Source organism: Neofelis nebulosa, chromosome 7 (genome assembly GCF_028018385.1).
Source record: "Neofelis nebulosa isolate mNeoNeb1 chromosome 7, mNeoNeb1.pri, whole genome shotgun sequence".
Taxonomy (NCBI): domain Eukaryota; kingdom Metazoa; phylum Chordata; class Mammalia; order Carnivora; family Felidae; genus Neofelis; species Neofelis nebulosa.
The window spans coordinates 93877979-93898353 of record NC_080788.1 but is presented as its reverse complement, the minus strand read 5'-3'; the positions used below and the strand labels follow the sequence as shown (position 1 = coordinate 93898353).

The 20375-nt window shown below is 35.1% G+C and overlaps 1 protein-coding gene across 1 annotated transcript in view; it reads left to right on the top strand.

Moving 5' to 3' along the window:
* The window catches only part of LOC131517978 (uncharacterized), a 409931-nt gene extending 393328 nt beyond the window's left edge, over positions 1–16603 (top strand). The window contains exon 5 of the mRNA XM_058740578.1: positions 16483–16603. The gene's annotated coding sequence lies outside the window, so the exon portion shown is untranslated. The remainder of the gene's footprint in view (positions 1–16482) is intronic.
* The last annotated feature ends 3772 nt before the right edge of the window (positions 16604–20375 follow it).

Here is a 20375-nt window from a genome sequence, read left to right as displayed (position 1 = left end):
TTTTTTTATAGCAGAGTGCAACAATATATACAGGTAAAAGAAAAAGAGAAGAGAGGTGAGAGTAGAAGAATTGGAACAATTTTTTAAAGATATTTATTCATTTTTGAGAGAACACAAGTGGGGGAAGGGCAGAGAGCAGGGACAGAGGGTCCAAAGTGGGCTCTGCGCTCATGATATGGGGCAAGCCTGATGTGGGGCTTGAACTGAACCGCAAGATCATGACCTGAGCTGAAGTTGGAGGCTCAACCAACTGAGCCATCCAGGTGTCCCGACTTGGAACAAGTTAAAAAAATATATTGCTTGCAGCAATATCTGAAGGGATGAAAGACCAGGAAATCTAAAAGGAGGAGAACATATCAAAGAGATATTTGTCTATAGCAACAGACAAGACAAGGGAAATATAAATTAAGTTATATTGACATTAGATTTAGCATGTGCGGAGATTTTAGTGAAAGGAGGTTCATTAGTGTATGGGGAAAGAGATCAAATTGCTTGGATAAAGAAGAAATGGTTTATAAAGAAGTGACCAAGATGCCCTTAATATTCCTCTCAGCTTGACTAAATTTTGGACAGGTTTCTTCCCCTGGCCATCCTTTTCTCACAGCATTTACAAAAGCTTTCTCTGCTTCTTCTAGATGCAAGTCTCCCATCCTCTTGAGAGTTTTGTAAACTCTTAGAAATGACTCTTTCAAGGACTTGGAAGTCATTCCTTTGCAATTTAATCATGATAGGTCTCTATTTCCTGGTCTCTATGGGAGGATAGGAACCTAACATTCATTAGTCCCAGTTAGTAAACATAGAAGGCTTGATTAAATTGATCAACCTCCCTTCTCCCCAGTGTCCTCCAGGACTATTCCACTAGCCTACTCCAATGCTTAAAATTCCTCTGCCTTTTGGAGTGCCTGGGTGGCTTAGTTGGTTGAGTGTTTGACAGTTTTTTGGCCCAGGTTATGATCTCATGGTTTTGTGAATTCAAGCCCTGTATCAGGCTCTGTGCTGAGAATGTGGAGTCTTTTTGGGATTCTCTCTCTCCCTCTCTCTCTCTCTGCCCCTCCCCTGCTCACTCACTCTCTCTCAAAAATAAATAAACCTAAAAAAATATTCTGCCTTTTATTTCACTGGAGTTTATTTTCTTTGCCCTATTGCAATAGCCTTGATTCCAATTGCGTAGTTTCGGAAAGTTTTCCTTGACTGCTTAATTGCTGGGTACAACTTTTCTTTGACAGAAATTACAGATAAGGTCGATTTTTCTTTGAAGAAGCATAGCAGTGAAGGGAAGATGGTAGAGTTTAAGAAGGACTTAGTGCCAAAGCTTTGGTGTTGACAAAGACAGGAAAGGCATGGACATGTTTATATGTCCAGATGATAGAGCTACGGCTCTAAAGCTATACCTTCTAATTCCCATCTTGGATCTCCATGCTTGACTCAATGTCTTGGAGCTCTTGATCTTTACTTCTGACCTGATATCTGAATTCCATCTATTGGCTAATGGATGGAAGTATTACCTCTTCTTCCTACCCCTGAGTTGACTATCCTTTCAAAATACACGTGTATCTTGTTTCTGACCTCAGACCAGTTCTTTCTTCTCAAATACCATAGACTTATTAGTTTCCCCTCAAACACTTCCTCTTTCTCTTTCTTATACTCTAAATATTAATAATATAATACACATAATGTTTGTTATGCCACAGATACTGTACTAAGTGTTTGACACATGTTAATTCATTTATTCCACAAAGCTCTAGTAATAAAAAATTACAGGTGAAAGAATTGGCTCATGTGACTGTAGAGGCTGGCAAGTCCAAACACTGGAGGGCAGGACTATAGCCTAGGACACAGGGAAGAGCTGATGTTGCAGCTCAAGTCTGAAGGCAGTCTGGAATCATTTTTCTCTCTTTTTGGGGGTAATAATCTGTTTCTCTTGAGGCTTTCAACAGATTGGAAGAGGCTCACCCACATTATGGATAATAATCTGGTTTATTCAAAGTCTTATTTAAATGTTAATGTCATCTAAAAAATAACTTCCACAGTGATATTTATGCCTAGGTAGCTCTTAGGGAAGATCTTCCATTAGGGGAGTCATATATGAAAACAAATAATTTGCATTGATAGAGAGGAAATGGTTAACTCTGTTTGGAAAGGCCAGAATCTTCCTGGAAAATAGGACCCTGAACTTGGCTTTGAAATTAGTAAGGCTTCATTAGTTGGACAAAACCACATTATAGGAAAAGGTTATACCATGTGAAAGGTAATGAGTATAAAACAGCTAGGTGTATCTGAGAAAGAATAATCATTTTGGTGCAGCTTGCACTGGTGTAAAATGCCTGTGAATGTGAGGGTGGAGTGAGCTGGAGATCAGGAGATGATGATGGTCATCCCACTTAGTTGGGGTGGGACCGGATTTTACTTTGTGTAGGGGGGAGCCAGTGAGGAATTTTGAAAAGGGGAGAGATATTATTAGACTTTAGTTTTAGTAAAGATGCTATAGTCTGTCAGAAAAATTTGTGGAAGACTTTGAAATAGACCCAAAACATTAGTAGGTGTCTTCAATAAAAATGTATGTGGTATCTAGAGCACACCCTTCTGGGTTATTTGATACTATGGAGTTTGCATCTTTTATTATCTGAGCTATTTAAAACTGTAAATTGTGTATCACGGCAATGTAAATGACTCTTGTCCATAGATGTGCAAATGAATTCTGTCTGGTGGGTGGAAAATCAATTTCCCTCCCTGCTATGGAAAAAGTGTTTTGCAACTATTTGTGAATTCAGTTCAGTGTTCCTGATCAGACTATATAAGTGTGGTACTGTGAATTCTCCTTTAAAGCCATTACAACATCTTCTTGGTTCCCTCATTAATTAATTAAATAAAATCACTGATATGCTTATTTTACATTTGTATGAAATTCATCATTTTACCTTTAAAATGTTTTTCTTTAACAGGTCTGTCCTCAGGGAAGAGGTAATACAATCTGTACTAAGGTGGTGATAGCATATGCAAATGGAAGGAAGTTAATAGGTTACAGATGGCTTTGGGATACACAGACTGACAGGATTTAGTGTTCTGATGGGATATGGGAAATGAAGAAATATGACGGTTGAAAATGATTCCTAGATTTCTGGCATTGTTGGTTACATAGATAGTATTTTCTTTCAGCAATATATATTCCACAAGGAAAAAAGACATCAAGATACTATAGTTGGTTATTATTAGATGTTTGGTGGTAGAATTCAGAAGTATCAGAGACTAAAGGTTCTGAGCTGGGATTCAAGTGTATTAATTTAAATTTATAGGAATAAAAAGAAAGGATGGGAATAAATTAGAATACAAAAAATGGAATGTAAGGTGAAAATACAAGTGGGTACAATATAGAACATTTTTTAGGGATGAGCAGAGTGAAAAGATCCAGTAAAAGAGATTAAAAATAAATCTCTTTTATTTAGGCTGGTGTTATGGAAGCCAAAGAAGGACAATGTTTTAAGAAGGAAAGGCTGATCAAGTGTTAAATGCTATAAATTTGCCCATTGATTTGGCTATGTGGAAGTCAGTGGTGGCCATTGCTAATAAAGTTTAAATGTCCAGATGGGAGGATAGAAGCAAACTGTTTGATAGTGTTGGGAATTAGATAATTGGATAGAAAACAAAGGAAGCTGTGGGAAAGGAGGTAGGGATGAATGCAGAATTAAGGGAGAGATTTTTGTGATTGAACATAGCACAAGGGGAATTAGTCCCCCCAAAACTCAGATAGATATGGGTGGTTGGCAACAGTCCCTCTACAACTACTGCTGAACAATTTAGATTCATTATTGTGAACACTGGGTCATGAGATGGTATGATACAGAACAGATGATTTCCAGTGGGGTAAAATTGTAACAAGCTTTGTGGGTAGGTGAGAATAACAACAGCAACAACAAAAATAGTATCTAGATTAGGAAGAACAGATGGAGAAGGCATCAGAAGTGAAGTATATCAAAAAGGAGGGGATGATGTTAGGGATAAACTTCATCTCACAATTTTTCTTATAAGCAGCCCAGGATATGGCTAATGATGGTTATTTACCCCTAGCAGTGCAGTATTCATAGATAAGGACCCATTAGTTTTAGAGTGATTCTTTTCTACGTGACGTTATCTCAGGCCACTTCAGTGTTTTCCACAGAAGAAATAAGTGATAGAAAGTACTGGAATTTCTGTGGCAACATCTTTTTTGGAAACCTTCTGACTGTGAAGTGAATTTTAAAAAAAATTCTAAGCTGAAACTGTGATGGGGAAAATGTAATTGGGAAAATGACTTGATTTGAGAAAGTTCTATCCAGTGGAGACAAAGCTTGGTTAATTCCATGTGGTGATTAGATTTTCATGGGGAAAGTCTATCTCATGGAGATGTTTTGTGAGGAATTTTGTTTACCATGAGCCAAATTTTGTAGAATAGTAATTTCACAGGGTTGACTTTTCAGCAGAAAAGGATAGGAATTGCTTTTATTAAACAAATCATCAAGAATAGGGTATATAGTACCCATATGGTACTTTAAACGTAAGTACTGTAAAATACTGTATTTTCATGACTTCGATATTTAGTTTCACAGAACTGAGTAATAATCATTTTCAAAGTTGATGCAGTGATTTTTATCTCTCAAGGGAACAGCTTTGTGGCCAATAAGACCTAATATATGTTGAACGTTGCTCTGAGTGACTTGCATGTGTTAAATTGTTTAATCTCCTAACAACTTTATGATTTAGAGTATTATTATTTTTATTTTACGAATGAAAAGCTCAGCCATAGAGTTAAAAAACTTGGCAGTTGACATAGCTAGCATTTAATAAAGCTTTAAACCCTATTGCATTGATGCACTTGTCGAGGATACCCATCTCATCTTACCAACTGCATGTGTGGACTGAGCAACTTGTTGCTACATTCTTTGGATACTATTCATTGCCTGTTACAAGGAACTTCCTTCCCCATTTGTAGCTCAGACCTTCTGTTTCCTACCTGTCTTCATCTGGTGCTGTGATTCTCAAACTTTAGTGCACTTAGGATCAAGGTAGCTTGGAAAGAAATCAGATTCCAGGGCTCTAACCCCAAGAATTCTAATTCTAGAAGTCTGAGTGGGCACCATGAATTTGCACTCTACACTGACTTCCTAGGTAATTCTAAAGCAGGTGGTCTACAGAATGCACATAAAGAACTATCTCAGGGAATGGAATTTGTTTTAGTTTCTGGTCTTTTCTGGTGTGTCCTGCTATAAATAACTGGATTCGGATGGCTTAAATTCCACGGTTAAACATTGTGTATGTGTAAGTGAGTTTTTTGACTGAAAATAAAATGTTGGGTAATTTTCATAGATTAGTAATATCTTTGAGAAGCTCTTCTCTTTTTACTACATATTTTTATTTCACAAGTATGTTGGCTGAACCAGCCTCTTGTGAAATCTTAAACGTTTTACATGTTATAGTCTTGAATCATGATATTACAGCTTACTCAAAAGTTAGCTTGGGAAACACATTAAGAGAAATATCATGAATTTACTATTTTCCCCCATTTCGTTTTTAAAAATTATAACTATGTATCTATGCTATTAAGTGTATGTGTATATTTTTTGTAGGTATATACATATAAAAATAAACTTTTTGTACATCATCACTCTTCACCTTTCATTTTTCAGTTTTCTAATAAAGATGTATCTTGCTATCAAGTTCAATTTTCTAATAAAGGTGTATCTTTCTATTAAGTTCAGGAATCCAGTCTCTATCTAGTGTTGAAATAACTTTTAGGCTATTTCTTAATATTAATTACCATCTCTGAATAGAGCTCTATGGTGGTCAATATCATATTTTTAATTTCAGTGGTAGCAGTAGTGGTTGGGTGCATTCCCGATAGGTATTTCATTCCAGTGTAGAGGATGGATCAGGAACCAGCTAAGGTGGGTGCTGAGAAGTTAATTGGCCACTATAAGCTGTTTCTCTCAAGGTGATAGGGCAGACAAATGCATAGTGTAAAACCTGTGAGGCAAGACCAGTTGTGGATTGTACCCATCCATAGTACCAGCCTGATAACTAATTGGTACAGGCTGATACTGGTCTAGCCAGAAAATATTCAGTAAGCAGTAATATTTGAAATCAGGTGGATGAAGACATTGCTAATGTAGGTGATCTGATCATTCAAGACAGAACTCCAAGTAGCAATACTTATATAAGCCAAAATAGACTTCAAGCAAAGACTGTAATAAGAGACAACAAAGGGCATTACAGAATGATAAAGAGATCAATCCAACAAGAGGATATAACAGTTGTAAATATCTACATGCCCAACACTGGAGCACCTAAATATATAAAGTAAATATTAACAGTCATAAAGAGAGAAATTAATGGTAATACCATAATAGTAGGGGATTTTAGCATCCCACTTACATTAATGGATAGATCATCCAGGAAGAAAATAAGAAAATAATATCTTTGAATGACACATTTGACCAGATTGACATAACAGGTGCATGTGGAACATTCCATCCCAAAACAACAGAATACGTATTTTTTTTTCCAAGTGCACATGAGCCATTCTCCTGAATAGATCACTTATTATACCACAGAACAAGCCTCAATAAATTTAGGAAAATTGAAATCCTACCATGCATCTTTCTTCATCACAATGGTATAAAACTAGAAATCAATTATAAGAAAAGAACTGGAAAAAAACACAAACACATGGAAGCTAAATAACACAATACTAAACAACAAATGGGTCAACAAAGCAAACAAAGAAGAAATCAGAAAACTCATGGATACAAATGAAAATGAAAACATAATCTAAAATCTTTGGAACACAGTGAAAGCAGTTCTAAGAGGCAAATACAGGCCTATCTGAAAACCAAAACAAAACAAAAAAACAAAATACAACCAACCAACAAACAAAAACAAACCTCAAATAATCTTTACTAAGGAACTAAAGGAACTAGAAAAAGAAGAACAAACAGAACCCAAGCTGAGTATAAGGAAGGAGATAAGATCAAAGCAGAAATAAATGACATAGAAATTATAAAAACAAAAGAAAAAAAATCAATGAAACTAAGAGCTGATTCTTTGAAAAGAAACCCTTAGCCAGACTCATTAAGAAAAAAGATAAAGGACCTAAATAAAATCAGAAATGATAGAGAAGTAGAATTAAAAAAAAAAAAACAAAGACAGAGAAGTAGCAACTGACACTGCAGAAATACAAAAGATTATGAGGGAATATAATGAAAAATTATATGCCAACATATTGACAACCTAGAAGAAATGGATAAATTCCTAGACACATACAATCTTCCAAAGCTGAATTGGGAAGAAATAGAACATCTGAACAGATCAGTTATTAGTAACAACATTGAATCAGCAATAAAAAAAATTCCAAAAAAATCAAAGTCCAGGATGAGATGGATTTACAGGTAAATTCTACTAGATATTTAAAGAAGAGTTAATACCTTCTCTTCAAAATAGTTCAAAAATAGGAGAGGAAGGAAAGCTTTCAAGTACATTCTACAAGGCCAGCATTACCCTGTACCAAAACCAGACAAAGACATTATAAAAGAGGAAAATTACAATATCCTTGATGAACATAGATGCCAAAGTTCTTAAAAAATGTTAACCAAACATATTCAACAGTACATTAAAGGGATCATTTAGCACAATCAGGTGGAATTTGTTCTGGGGATGCAAGGACAGTTCAATATTGGCAATATTGGCAACAAAACAAAGGATTAAAAAAATCATATCATCTCAATAGATGCAGAAAAAGCATTTGACAAAATTCAACATCATGATAAAAAAGTAGGTTTACTATACCTCAATATAATAAAGGCCATGTATTAAAAACCCACAGCTCATATCATATTCAATAGTGAGAAACTGAGAGCTTTTCCTCTAAGATCAGTAATAAGACAAAGATGTCCACTCTCACCACTTTATTCAACATAATACTGGAAGTCTTAGCCACAGCAGTCAGACAATAAAAAGAAATGAAAAGCATCCAAATTGGTAAGGAAGAAGGCAGATGGCATGATACTATATATAGAAAATTCTAAAAACTACACCACAAAACTATTAGAACTGAAAAATGAATTCAGTAAGGTCACAGGATACAAAATTAATACTCATAAATCAGTAGCATTTCTATATACCAATAATGAAGGAACAGAGAGAGAAATTAAGAAAACAATTCCATTTATAATTATACAAAAAGAATAAAATACCTACGAATAAACTTAACTCAGGAGGTGAAAGACCTGTACTCTGAAAAGTGTAAAATGTTTATGAAGAACTTGAAAGATGACATAAACAAATGTAAACATATTCCATGCTAATGGATCAGAAAAATTAGTATTGTTAAAATGTTTATACTACCCAGAACAATCTATAGGTTCAATGTAATTCCTATCAAAATACCAACAGCACTTTTCACAGAAGTAGAACAAAAAGTATTAAAATTTTTTGTAACCACAAAAGACCCCAAATAGCCAAAGAAGTCTTGAGAAAGAAGAACGAAGTTGGAGGGATCACAATTCCAGATTTCAAAATATACTACAAAGCTATAGTAATCCAAACAGTTTGGCATTGGCACAAAAAAAGACACATAGATCAATGGAACTGAATAGAGAGCTCAGAAATAAAGCCACACTTACATGGTCAATTAATCTATAACAAATGAGGCAAGAATATACAAAGGGGAAAAGATGATCTTTTCAATGAGCTGTGCTGGGAAAACTGGACAGCTATGTGCAAAATAATAAAACTGGGCAATTTTATAACACCATACAAAAATAAATTCAAAATGGATTAAAGACCTAAATGTGAAACCTGACCCATAAAAATTCTAGATTTTATATATATATATATATAATGTATATAATATATAATATATATTTATATATAATATTTATAATATATAAATAAATAAATATATAATATATAATATAAATATAGATGTATACATAATATATACATAAATATAAAAAATATATTATTTATAATCTATATATGATAATATCATATATAATATTATTTGGCCATACAAAAGGAAGAGATCTTCCATTTGTTATAAAATAGATGAACTTAGAGGGTATTATGCTAAGTGAAGTAAGTCACACTGAGAAAGACAAATACTATATGATTTCACTTATATGTATAGTCTAAAAAACAAAACAAATGAATAAACAAACAAAAAGCAGAATCAGACCTTTAAATACAGAAAAAAAATTGATGGTTGCCAGAGGGAAGAGAGATGGGAGGATGAGTGAAATGAATACAAGGGAGTGGGAGATACAGACTTCCAGTTATGGAGTGGATATGTCATGGGGATAAAAGGTACATTATAGGGAATATAGTCAATGGTATTGTAATAGCCATTTACATGATGATGGATGGTAGCTACACTTGTGGTAAGTATAACCTGACACATAGAGAAGTTGAATCATTATGTTGTATACTGAAACTAATGTAACATTATTAACTGTGCTCAAAGAAAGTAATACAAAAAAAGACAGAACCCCAGTTGCATTGTGATAGGAATAACAAGTAGTTGGTCATGATGATGATGGTGAAAAAAAGTTTAGAAGCTATCAGTACTATAAGGTAACAGAACTCATCCTTGATATAATTCTAGGTATATAATGATATATTTACTTTGGTTAAGAATTATTTAGATATTAGGACTAGTGGTCTGGACTGCCAGAAAAGACTTATTGGAAGATATATGTGAGAATCTGGGAAACAGAAATTAATTGCATGATGATAGAGTCTCTCTCTTTGCTACCAGTAAATTACACAGCTTAAAAACAAATCTATGGCATGCCTGAAAATTCCTCACCTAAGTTATAAGGAGATGAGCAAATTATACTACTATGTCACAATAACTGAAAAAAAAATATAAAAGACAAAGTGAAAGAATATAAAGAAAAATAATAAAATGGGGCTATAAGAAAAGTAGACAGGAAAACATGGTATAAAGTTCTCACAGTGTTTAAAGGTGGGACACCAAATCAATTCTACGTTTCCTAATAAGTCAAAAGAGAGGAAATCAGGGCAAATTGAATGATTCACATTGTCCATATATGGTAAAAAAATAACTAAAAAATAATTGTCTAGGGAAAATTTCTCCTTGGTTATAACAAAGGAGATATGAAGTGAAAAAGTAGATAATGATATTTTTTTTTACAGTTTTTAATAGCATGTTTAATGCAGAATAGATAATCAAACTAAAGCATAGTTTAACAAAAGTGATTCTATGGAAGGCCCAGATGGTATAGTCTGAATTGACCCTTGGATAACACAGAGGAGCAAAAGAACAGAAGAATTGCACCTGCTGTAGACCATGCTCCACAAAGGCTAGTCATGGTAACTTCTGGAAAAATCCTTAAATGGGGTTATTCCATGTTAGTGATGAAGGAAAAATTCCTATGTCTTAATATCTACTAAATTGAGTATAGAGTTCTCATACTTTTATTAAAGTTAAGGAGTTTAATACTCTGTATTGAAGAGATAGTTACTCTATAGGGTCAGCCATAGGCAAAGTCCAAAATGTCTAAAACTAGACTCAATTTTGTCTTGGCTCCAGCACTTGAACAAATGAAAAGCTCAAGTGCTCCAAGTTCTAAATTCCTAGAGCATCTGTGAGACTATTGTAGTTTGGAAATTTTCCCATGCAGAAATAATTAATTGCTCATTAGGCCATAAACAAATTTCACTCATGATATTTAACTTTAAATATAGTTGGTGGTTAGTGACAATACAGATTAAATCACTCCTCGGTAACTAAAGGAGATTTTATATCAGTTCATATGACACATGTCTGTCAGGATTTATGGAAGCCACCATTCTTTCTGCTATCAGGTAGCTCCCAAGGCCCTTTGTTGAGGTCAGTCTGGGTTTATTAAAGTATATCCCTAACACTGAGGAGAGAAATTAATTGTTCTCCTTGGTATGAGGTAGGAATGGATAGCATATGTTAAGTGTAAGTGGGTGAATGTGCCCTTTAGAATGATGATGATAATGATATAATAATGGTAACTGCTTATTGGTATTTACTATATAGTTGGTGCCTACGGAACACATCATGAACTTTATTTCACTTGATCTTGAAGAACCACTTAGTTTTTGTGAAGTATAATTGTCCTCAATTTACAGCTATAGAAACTGAAGGTTAGAGTTTAAATAGCTAACCTACATTTGCACAGTGACCAGGTGCAATGTGCAACCAAATGTACTTTTTCCTGTCTGTGTTCTTTCCTATTTACTGGTAGTATTTGGCTTTGTATACTTGCTTTTCAGCTTTAGCATCTATAGATCGTAGGTCACAAATCAGAGCCCAGATCAAAGGTCTTTGGCCACTCAGTATAAGGGAAGTGTATTGCCAAACCCAAGGCTTAGTCATCATCCTAGAGTTGGGGGGGAGGGGATGCTTCACAAATTTCTAAGAAAATAATTGTTAAGTGTTTATTATACAGCCTGGAAGATTTGATTTAAAACAAAATTTCCATGACCTCTCAGAATCCTTGAAAATTAGTACATGACCTAGGTGTTTTAAATAATTTTTGTAGAATATGAGTTATACTTTATTGTTAAAATTAAAACTGTTTTTTTTGAATTATTAAGTAACCTTGTATTTTTAAATATGTCTTAAAATACTATGTATTACTATCTACTATCTCATACTACCTACTATTACTCATGTCTTTGAGTAATTTCATTCTAGGTTTTTTGTCAGAGTTCATTACTGGTATGGTAGTCTTCCAAAGAGGAATTTTGATTCACTTTCTGGCAATCTAATATATAAAATGATTTCCAGAAAGACATTCTGATAAATAAGCAGGAATTGTTTGCACATTTTGTCTTCATAGTGTAAACCTTGGCACAGTGCAAAAATCTCTGCTTCAAGAAGCACTATTCACACACAAAAATGTAAAGATGAAAAATGTTTGTGAATATATACTGTTAAAAAATAACTCTCTGCAGTTGTTAGTTTTATGCTTTGCAAACAAACTGAAGGGTAAGGATAAATTGTCTTAAGGCAGTTTTGCTTTTAGTCAGTATATCCTAAAGCAGTTGTAGTATGGAGTCAAACACTCTCCTTCATTTCATAAGGATACTGTCCTGGGCTCTGAGAGCTTAGGGTTGATAAAGAACTCTATGGAAGAGTTAATTAGATAAGGCTTCTTAAAGGAACAAACTTTTAAGCTAGATCTTGAAATGATTGATAAAAAAGGAAATGTCATGAGATGCAAAAGATACAGGAAAATAGAGGTTGGAATTTAAAATATCCTTAAGGATGATAACAAGGAGGAACACTGGGGTAAGTCATATATAAGGAGTTAAGAAAGATGAGTGGGAGCAATGGATAACAATACAGAGTTTTGAGTAAAAGACTGAAGCATTTAAATCTGATTAATAGGCAATGGAAAAATTGTACCCTTACAGAGTCCTTTATAGCAGGTATGGTGAAAACAGATGAAAGACTAATTTGTGTGAGGCAGATGACTAAGAGTAACAGAGAGCTATTCAGAAAATTTCATGTTCAAGTACCTCTGTTTGGTACTAAGATATTGCAATGAATTAGAAATAATTCCTTCCTTCAACCCAATTTAGTCATAGTTTCAGGAAGGAGAATGGAGTACATGTAATATAAACAGAGGTGCTACAAGAACAAAAATAAATTTCAAAAATTTAATTTGAAAAATTGAGGAATATGTAATGAAAGAAATGCCTTTTCATCTGGTTTTGAAGAATTAGTGGGATTTCTATAAGCTTGGCTAAAGGAAAGCCATTTTAGGTGGAAGGACTAGGGCAGGCCAGGGGTAGAGGTCAGCAGAGACAAGACTTATGGTCGGTGCATTGGAAGGAATATGTAAAATATTGAGAGGTGTTTTAAGCTCCTTGTAACATCACAGTGTTTAAATCTACATGGAGATCAAGACTGGGTAAATAGGACAACCCGGTTTGGTTTGCCAATGACTTTTTCCTCCACTTGTTTCTTATGTGAGAATTATGAGATAATTGAAGGATAGAATTATGGGATAAAGTGTTAATAAACTGGCATCATTATATCATATACAGATAAAGTAATTTGAAATGTATGCAATGCTTTCACTGACATTTCTAATTCCGTCCCCTCAAAAACTTTATGAGAAGTGAGGGAAAGTATTATTCTCCTATCCCATACGAGGCAATTTAGATTTAGAGACATTTGCTCAAGGTTACTCAGTTGCTAAGTGGTGGAGGAAGGTTTGAATCTAGGTTTCCTGATGTCGAGTGTAGTCTTATTACACCACACATGCAAAATGACAAGAGAAATAACCATTGGAACTGATTGTAGAATAGTATAAAGGGAGGATCAACATAGAGGAAAATAAAGAATATACCTGAAAATCTCCAATTTCCTAGCAAAAGAGCTTTCTAGTCCTTGATTTTAAGAGACAGTATTCCTTCTACTGGTTGATTATCTAGCTAGGAAATGGCCAACTGCTGAGATACACTATTAAACTGTTATATCTGAATTTGAAATCAGTTGGTCTGGTCATGCCCCATTTAGTTGTTATTTGAATGGACAATGTAAACCTATTCTCTGTAACAAATAGAAATGAATGAGCTCCTACTAACAGGGATCCATGTTCTATGAAATTCATGTTTACTCATAATTTTTATTGTAAGGGCAAAAGGGAGAAAAGGATCCTTTCAGGAATTGTCGTAGGATGTCTAGAGAAACAGAAAAATAAATACAATGCTACTATCTTTCATCATATAGGCTTTTCTCAAAATTTTTAAACAGAAATGAGGAATTTTAAGTGTTCTTTTTTTCATGGCCTTATCAATCTTCCCAATGTTCCTGTAAGTCAAGTAGGTGGTAAGAATAACCAACTTTAATGCATTTATTTGTTGCAAGAAAAAGACACAAGGAGACAGGAGACTTGCAGTAAGAACACTTTAGTTTGAAATATTACACACAATAACAGGGAATAAAGAATTATCCAAGGGAAGAAAAAATTAAATCTAACTACTCTATTGGAATATGGAAATGTTTTCTCATAATGAGTGAAAATAGAAAATAAATCATAATGAAGATTAAAAATAGAAAAATTCATGACACTTCAGCTAAATTCAATAAACATTTATTGAGTGCCTAATGAATTTAAACTTTAATCATTTTCTGTTTCTAGTTATATTGAAAAATGTTGTTTCTAAAGCCCAAGTATTAAAAATATTTTTTAAATGCTAAAGAAGTTTCCCTGAAAATAGAAGCAGTGTATGAAAATGAGCTTTAATAACAATTCTAGTTGTGAGGAGTTGTAAGGAAGGAGAAGCAGTAAAATTCTTAGTAGGACTTCTGCTGAAGGGTTGCATAAATTATAAAAGAAACAGACACAGGGATAGCCTCTGTATTTAAGTACAGATTATGGAAAAGTGTTAAATAAAGGATCATGATTAGCTATTCATCTTCAGTATGCACGAAATAAAAGGAAACAAATTAAGCCATAACATGAAGTTTTAGTAGATACTTGGATAGATTTCCCAGCAACAATCATGGCCTAGTCTGATGCTAGATTGGGCTTTTATTAAGGTAGGTTGTGGAACATTTTTAGGCGAGAAAGGAAATAGAGATACAGAGGTATGTGACTCCTAAGGTCCTTAGCCTGTGTGTGTGTGTGTGTGTGTGTGTGTGTGTATTTTAAGGGTATTTTTTCAAGAGATTGTTAAATTCATTGCTAAATCCCATTAAAGGATGGATTGCTGTTCTCTTCAGATTACTTCTTGAATTTGTCTAAGTTTATAGGTCTTAAAAAGAATCTAAGAAAATGTTGTCAAGTAGAACTTTGCTGTTTCTAGCAATCAAAAGTAGGTCCAGAACAATTAATTGAAGATGGGAAAATCAATTACTCAGTATATATTGTGTATGTATTGTGAGGTCTCCAAATTTTAGAGGAGGCCAAGATGCTTCCCTTTTATGTCTGTTAGATGCCCACAGCTATGACTGTCAGGGAGAAAGGACTTTCAGCTGGTAGTGACTTCATCTTCCAGAGTGTATATATCCCTTCCAGAAGCATAGAGATTTTTAAAAGAGAAGTTGATGGATAAGGTAATGCTTTAACGTAAAAGAATAAAGCTCTAAAATTTCAGCCAGAGGGAGTGGGGCAGCCATTATATTGACAGAAGTCCATTTCATCACACTATAAAAGTGCCTATCTGTGCTTAAGATTGGTGTAGGAACAAGATATAACAAAATAGTAAATTGATGACATCACCAGGAGGAAATCATTCAAAACAGTGAAAGAAATCACAGAAAGAGAAAAAAGCTAAGGAAAGAGACATAAGTTGGTGATGGGGGTGGGAGATAGAGACAGAGGGAGAATTCACAGGAGATAGACCCCAAAGGACTCTACCCTGTTCTAAAGTAGCTAAAGGCAGGGGAGCTTGGGTGACTTAGTTAAGCATGCAAGTCTTGATATTGGCTCAGGTCATGGTCTTGAGGTTTGAGATTGAGCCCCAAGCAGGGCTCCATGCTGAGCCTGGAGGCTGCTTGGGTTTCTCTCTCTCCCTCTCTCTCTGTCTCTCTCCCCTGCTTGTGTTAGCACTTGCAGGTGTTCATTCTCTCACAAAATAAACAAATGAACATTTAAAGTAGCCAAAGACAGTACATTTGTGTTACTAACCATAACCATATGTTACTAAAACAACCAATTTAATGTAAAAATTAAAATTTTTCTGAGTTATGTAGACTTAACCTTAGCTGCCTTTAAAAAAAAAATTCATCTCCCCCTTTTCTCTTTACATCTCCTTTTCTCACTTCTCACTTGTCCTTTCATTTCGTCCCATCAGATCCATCTGTCATCCATCTATCTTTCTATCTATCTATCTATCTATCATCTATCTATCATCATCATCTATCATCTCTGTGTTTATTTTGATCCCTCTATCAATTCCTTCAAGATGCCACAGGTTAAAATGGATTATAGTCTTCATAACAATAGATTCTTGATAACCGCGTGAGCTTCAAAACTAGATCACTGTTTTTCTAGTGTCTTTCAAGCCTTGAAAAATTTATACACTTCTGAAAATGTAGATCTATTGATTGAAATAATCAGTGATGATTGCAGTGATGATCTATGTGCTAGATTCCGTATTTTTTTTTTTTTAATTTTTTTTTTCAACGTTTTTTATTTATTTTTGGGACAGAGAGAGACAGAGCATGAACGGGGGAGGGGCAGAGAGAGATGGAGACACAGAATTGGAAACAGGCTCCAAGCTCTGAGCCATCAGCCCAGAGCCCGACGCGGGGCTCGAACTCACGGACCGCGAGATCGTGACCTGGCTGAAGTCGGACGCTTAACCGACTGCGCCACCCAGGCGCCCCTAGATTCCGTATTTTTAACAAGTTTTCAAAATAAATTTTATGCACTATAATATTTGAGATGTATTGCTATAAAGATATAGAAACTTAAAATTAACAAATGTTTCTGATTCTAGGTATATATCCTTTTTTTGGAGTATAAATGTGAGTGTAGAGGCCAGAAAAATGAAGCCAGATGGTATTGGAGGAAAACTTCCCAGGACTGCTTTCAGAAGGCTAACAACAGGTTAAGGTGAATGTGTCGCTGTTTTCTACTTTCTTCTTACTGCAGTAAAAAAAAAAAAGTCATTGAAATGCTGAATGCTTAACTTCTTTCAGCAGTAAGCCTCATAAGAACATCAATAAAAATTTAAAAGTTCTTTTTTCTTTCCTTTTACTTTTCTGGCTTGCATGAGTGTCTCTCATCACCCAGCCTAACCCTTTCCCTACAAAATTTTTCTTCTTGAAACTTGAGCTCTGCTTTCATTACTTTTGCCATTATGCAAAAGGTGATTTGGGGAAAAAAATTTAGAGAAGTTTTCTATATCTGTGTTACAATTTTGACAATAGTGAAGAAAAATGGAATTCATTACTGCTACCTCAATGGAAATTATCCTCCTGTAAATACTTCAGAGGTGATTTCCAGGCAATTAACACTGGGGACACGTTTGATTGCTTATTGACTTCTGAGTATAACCGCACATTAATTAATTAATTAATTAATTAATTTTTTTGTAGGAAATTTTTAAATTTGCCTGAAATTAGGTTTTTTTTTTTTTTTTTTATCTGAAACTTTAAAGTGGTTGAAATTAATCACATTTTAGAAGTTCAGGGTCTGGCCAGGTGATGAATATATGGCCAAGAAATTTCTTTGTAAGTCTGCTAATAAATAAAAAGGGCATCTTTGATAAGTTCCACAATCTTCGCTTGCATTAGATTGCATGATTAAATTTTTTCCTCTCTTTAATTCTTTCAAGGTGATAACTAGCTAAAGAAACACTATTGAGGACTGAATTTCTATGCAAAGTGATTCTATTGGTTTTTATAACTATTTTAGATGAATATGAAAAACTTTTCAAGCATATATGGAGTTTGGTGTAATATGATATGTCTGAGTGTTATATATTAGCTCTAGTGTAATATTATAAAATTATTACTTTGGAAGAAAAATTTCATATCCTTATGAGGCCCCAAGATAGTCTTTTTCACTAAAGAAAAAAACATGAGACATTAGCTCAGCCTCTTGGTTTATAAACTGTGCAGCTTGAGTATGTTGTTAGAGTTTTAAAAACAAGGAAATTCAAATTGTAAAGAAGTCTTATGAGTTGTGGTTGAATGCAAAAATTAGTTAATTTTGGGAAGTGTATTGGCTCTATTCTGTAAGCTAATTATCCAAATCTTATTAAGATTAGATGTATTTCTAGCCCAGATTTCTTTCTTGCTAGTTGGCTCAGGATAGTTCCATACCTAGTAGAGACAGAGAATTAAAGTAATTACCTAAATATTTCAAGTGAGAAAGTGATTCTCCTTAAGTATTAAGTTTAATGAGGCTTAAAAAGTTGTTTTAGGTGACCTGAGTCAGTCTTCCCAGCCTACCCTCAATGGCCAATTGAATTCAATACTCAATACAAATAGTTTTTGTGGGGGGAAAAAAAAAGGAGTCCTCTTTATGGAGGATATGGACAAAGAATTAGAAGTAGACCTTCTAGTTAGAAGGGCAGCTCCCTATGTCCCTTAATTCTCCACACAAGACCTCTGTCACATGAATGGGGTTGCTAGGACTTCAAGGATCTCTTTAGGACCATGTGACTGTTCCCTGGAACTAACATTTATCCTTGGTCTTTGGCCATTCTCTTCCTTGCTTTCATTTATTAAAATCTTAGTGTTTTCACTGGTGCAACTCCCCAAGGCTTTTACATAGGACATGGGGCTTATTTCTCATTGGCTTTTAAATGGAAAAGGATATTAAACTGGAGGTTTTAACTGAGACAGTACTATATCAGTAAGATATCAAAGTGAGTCATCAAACAGATGACCCTGTAAAGTTTAAATTCGAATGAATGTCTCCCTTCGAATGGAGGTTGTGGAGGCCAAGACTGAGAAGGGTTATCCCAGACTAGAGTGGGCCATCGGCTCAAGGAAACTGGAATGGGAATCTTCCTAATGTTGCCCAGTAGGACAGCCTGGAGGGTACTCAAGAAAAGTTAGAAGTGACTGCCAGAGTAGTAGAAACCAGGAAGGGTATAATAAACTCTGAAAGAGAATGTATTTGCTGGATCAAGGAACCACTCCAATGAGTCCATTCTAATGTTGGATAGCTCTGAAGAATGCACAAATTTGCCCCATCAGAGAAAGGCTGCTATAAACATCTGTTATGCCAAGAGAGTGTGAAGGCAGCTTAGGTCTGTGCACTCAACAAATGCCAGGGAAAACACTGTACTGATGGAGTTTGGAGCCAAAGTCAGAGGATACAGCAGCACTGTTAAATATATTTAAAAGACAGTGGAGGGGCGCCTGGGTGGCTCAGTCAGGTGAGTATCCGACTTCGGCTCAGGTCATGATCTTACAGTTTGTGGGATCGAGCCCCGCGTTGGGCTCTGTGCTGACAGCTCAGAGCCTGGAGCCTGAATCGGATTCCGTGTCTTCCTCTCTCTCTCTCTCTCTCTCTCTCTCTCTGCCCCTCCCCCACTCATGCTCGCTCGCGCTCTCTCTCTCTCTCTCTCTCTCTCTCTCTCTCTGTCAAAAATAAATAAACATTAAAAAAAATAAATAAAAGACAATGGGAGATGGAAGCATATTGGCATATTCTGACTGTATTTCATGAGCCATGTGCATAACTCCTAAGACTTGCTTAAACAATCAGGGGTTGATTAATACTGGCTCAGATTAATATTAATAAGGAAGCAATGTTTAATAAAATTAGGAATCAAAGTTTATATTTTCAGCCAGGACAAATTTTATTTACATCATATAACAAAGCAACATAATCTAAACAAAACTACTTATTGTATGCTTTTTTTCCCCCCAGGGTGGGACAATCATTAATCACTAGGATATTGTTACTTTCTTATTTAATTGCTCATGATTGTTCCTGTTTTATTTTATTATAGTGTAGGTTAGCATCTCATTTGTAAATTTAAGAAACTTTTTTAATACCTACCCAAAGCCTTAAAGTGACAGGAGGTAGGAAAAACAATAGACCTAGAAACCACTGCAAAATTCCCCTCACTGTGATGTGTTGCATTCCAGGTAGATTGCTTAATTATTGGGCCATGCTCTCTGAGATTGGCTTCTTGCCAAGGACAGTATAATAGTGGCTGTCCTTGTTCCTGGTTCCTTATTCCTGGTTTATACAAATCATTTTAGAAAACAAAACACAACAATGAAAGATATGTGTAATCTTAAAAATATATATATTCTAGGGGCACCTGGGTGGCTCAGTCGATTGGGCGGCAGACTACGGCTCAGGTCATGATCTCGGGTCTGTGAGTTCGAGCCCCATGTCGGGCTCTGTGCTGACAGCTCAGAGCCTGGAGCCTGTTTCAGATTCTGTGTCTCCCTCTCTCTCTGCCCCTTCCCTGCTTGGTCTCTGTCTCTGTCTCTCTCAAAAATAATAAACATTAAAAAAAATTAAAAAATATATATATATATATTCTATTTAGAGTAATGATCTGGGGACCTGACAATGAGCTCTCTACAGAGAATTATTTCTACCTGCTCCACTCTGCCATATTTTCAGTACTGTGGTTTCGATTATGATATTGAGATGCACCTATTATGGCTACTACTATTACCATTCTCTTTTGATTATTTTCATTTTTCTTGGGCTTCTCCTCCTTGGTCTCCCTCAAAGGTCTTCTTCCTCTATTTTGATTCCCCAGGATTCATTCCTCGATCTTGAACTGTGCCCACTCAGATCTCTTTTACCTGCCAGTGCACTTAACTCCTCAACTGCTGTCAGTGTTGGTTGTTAATGGCTCACAACTGACCCCCTTCTCTGAAGACTTGCCAAAATAAAGAGCCACCTCTC